Genomic DNA, 3630 nt, shown 5'->3' with positions numbered 1-3630 from the left:
TCAAATACTTAACCGCGCCAACTCGTGACAGTGTATACAAATAAACTTCATTGTATTATTGATTTGTTGTTAACAGACAACTGGTAATCATTGTCCTCATTATACTTAATACTTTTTCTTACTAATTTCTCTCTGTGCTATTCAGTTTTATCATTGATATTGGTTTGTCATTTCCAAGGTTATTTCTTTTTGGGTTTGTTTTAGCTTGTCAGGTTTCAGCATTTTTTTACTTTACGCTATTTTTCAGGTCCGGTTTCATTGGTTCTTGGGTTGTTTTAGTGGTATTTCTTCAGGGTTTTGATAATCTAGTTCTTATGATTCTTTTTTAATTGATTTGCATATTTTCTTGGTCTCTTTCTGTGTTGTGTCTTACCAGGTTTCATAAAGTTAATTATATGTTATTGGGATGTTGTTTTTATCATTTTTGAATAAAATTTACGAAAACTTTGCTATAAGCATGATATCATGTAATATTAATGAGTAAAAGGGTCATGTTACCCAGGAGTCTTGAATGGACTGGAGCAAGTGAGTAATCTGTCATACAAGTGACAAGAAATTTTCATATCCCGCAAAAAACCACAAGGCAATCATATCCATCTGATTACACTACTCTCCCGACAATATTTGATGAAATTTCATCAAATTTGCAGTAAGCCAGTCAGTGTTAACATAAAGTTGTTAGATGAGGGAGAAGGAGTAGAGGAAACTTTTAAAGCAAGAAATGAACCATGGCACAAATCTAGCTGCAACAAATTTAGGAATCTGAAACTTGAAAGGGCAAGAAACAGGAAATGTAACGATGACTGATTATCAAGTAGCCCATTTTAGACTTGTTGAAATGACTTTAAATACCTTGTCTGACATCTGTTTCTTTTGTGAAAAGAAAGGTGGAATCATGCATACAGCAAGTATCATGGAAATTTATGAAAATGCAAAATTATGTGCATCAATAAATAATGACACTAGACTGCTTGCAATGCATGCTGGCACAGACATGCATGCAATTGATGCAGTGTGTCATAATGTCTGTCTAGTGGCTTTGTACAACAAGGAACACCCACACAAGAGTAAGCTTCAGCCCAAAGGCAGAGGAATTTTTCAGACATGTAAATAGTGCTGATCCCTCATCCTTTTCAACCTCAGGGAAACTTCATCGAGGCAATAAATCTAAGTCACTGCATTGTATTGACATAAAGTCAAACAGTCAGACGAATGCCCCAGTTGTAGACATGAAGGTGTTTGATGGAGCAGCTATTGTTCATATGGTAACACCAGGGACATGATTTACCTTTAATCTATCTGTTTATCTATTTATAGCCCGATGCCCTAATCCCGAAAAGGGTGGCCACAGACAAAACGTCTCCAAGTCACTGTCACCCACCATTTGACTGTCCTTATCCCAACTCACTCCCCCCTCCTTCATATACCTCTTAACTACATCCGTCCACCTCATCCTCGGTCAACCCCTCCCTCCACCTCATTCTCGGTCTCCCCCTCCCTCTCCCTCCCTCCACTTCACCTACATACACCCTCTTACTCAGTTTTTCTTTTTTCATTCTCTCCACATGTCCAAACCACTTCAGTGTTATTCTCCTAATTTTCCCATTGACATCCACATCCACCCTACAACGTTCTTTCACTTCTTCATTCGTCAACCTATCCCTCCATGTCACTCCACATGTTCCTCTCGGGTAACTCGTTTCCACTGCTCTCACTCTTGACTTGTTCCCCTCTATCAAAGTCCACGCCTCGCTTCCATACGTCAGGGTAGGGATCACAATACTATCATGCAGTGACTTCTTATCTTCCATATTCACGTCCCTTTTTCTCATCACCGCGTTCAGTGAACCAACAACCTTCCTTCCTTGCTGTACCCTTTCAAGCACTTCATCCCCAAAGCCTTTAATAAACAGTTAAATACTATGTTTCTTTTTAACATAATTGGCTAATCTCAAGCAGTTAAGCAAGTTGATAAGACCTGGGACAGATACATTTAAGAAAATCTAAAGGAACAAACAAGATATTCTCAAGGAGTTGGTATCCTTCAATATGTTCTTTCTGATACTACAATACTAAGTAACAGTCAGTCATTTTTAAGATCAATTGAAAATAAAATGAGCTTTTTTCAGTTTCTGTGCAAAGAAATGGCTTCTCTCTCTGTACCAGATGGGTTGACAATTGCTTCAACATTTAACGGGATTACCATCATCTCCAGTGATCTAAACAGTGAAGGTCTCAGCCCATGCAACAGTGAGGAGGCAGATACAGATATGTTCTTGCATATTGTTTTTGGTGCAAAGCTGGGGTATACAAAGGCCCTTATCAAAGCTGTTGACACTGATTTGATTGTTTTAGCTTTGACTCATACAAATCAGTTAAATGTTGATCTCTGGGTTGCATTTGGAACAGGTAAATCTTTCAAATACATATCAGTTAATAGTTCGACAAACTTACTAGACATGAACAAGCACACAGTAAAGTTATTCTTTCCTGCTTTTACTGGCTCAGACACAACATCTTTCTTTGCAGGCAAATGAAAGAAAACTGGTTTTAGTGTCTGGGATACTATGTCTGACGTATCACCTGCTTTTGAATGCTTGGGATTGACCCCAAATGAAATAACGGTTCGTGAACCAATTCTGATTGAGCAGTTCACTGTACTTTCGTACAGCAAAATATGCTCATTATTTCATGTGAATCAAGCTCGTCAAGCACTACTTCCTCAGGGCGGACGACCCACAGAAGATATTCCACTCATCCAGGCTGTTCTAAAAGAACACACTAAAGGAGCTGCATACCAGACAGGCCATATCTGGGGATAGGCATTGCAAGTTCAACATATCTTGCCTGATGTCCTAGAATGGGGATGGACTATTATTAGATGAAGACTTAACTCCGAAGTGGACTAGTCGACCAGAAGCATCAAAGGTATGCCAGAACTGATTCATTGCAACTAAGTTTGTAGGGGTTAAGGCAAGTGTACTTGGGGCAGGTCTTCATTGCACATCACTGTACCATTGTGAAAGAAACTGTCATCAGCCAGAGAATCAGTAAATAATATATCATCAGTTCTGATTTTATGTCTACAAGTGGAAATACCTGTGAACAGTAAAGGTTTCTTTTTATTTGCTTTTATCCATACTTCCCATTTAGGTCATATAGTTTAATATGGAACTTTTTCATTTTCATTCATTGCCAGACGCCATGTATCCCAAACGGGGTGGCCAAGGGCTTAGAGTTAATTGTTTTACAGGGAGGGGCACTAATCCTCCACCAACCCCACTTGACACATAGGGATGCCAACAGCATCTGGTGTTCCCAAGCGGTCACCCATCCAAGTACTAACCAGACCCAACGTTGCTTAACTTCGCTGATCGGATGGGAAGCGGTGTACTCAACTTTTTAGTAACATTTGGTACATTCACTTCAGCACTTACCAGATGCAGCATTAATCTGTTTCAAAACTTATATAGGTTTAATAAAATAGACTGAAAGCCAGTTTTGATATAGCCTTATAATATTTTACAGTTTGCTTACAGTGTTCAATATCTACTATATATAAACTTTTCTTGACGTTTTGCAATTGTTTGTCACTTTTGTTAATCTGTGTAGTTCATGTTATAGACATTA

The 3630-nt window shown here is 38.7% G+C and overlaps 1 pseudogene; it reads right to left on the bottom strand.

Moving 5' to 3' along the window:
* Nucleotides 1-3297: 3297 nt before the first annotated feature.
* LOC145411744 (5S ribosomal RNA) lies at nt 3298-3416 on the bottom strand (annotated as a pseudogene).
* Nucleotides 3417-3630: the final 214 nt, after the last annotated feature.

Source organism: Coenobita brevimanus, chromosome 90 (genome assembly GCF_032717465.1).
Source record: "Coenobita brevimanus isolate Jiangsu-jjx chromosome 90, ASM3271746v2, whole genome shotgun sequence".
Taxonomy (NCBI): Eukaryota; Metazoa; Arthropoda; class Malacostraca; order Decapoda; family Coenobitidae; genus Coenobita; species Coenobita brevimanus.
The sequence above is the reverse complement of the archived record's forward strand: the minus strand, read 5'-3'. Positions and strand labels throughout refer to the sequence as shown.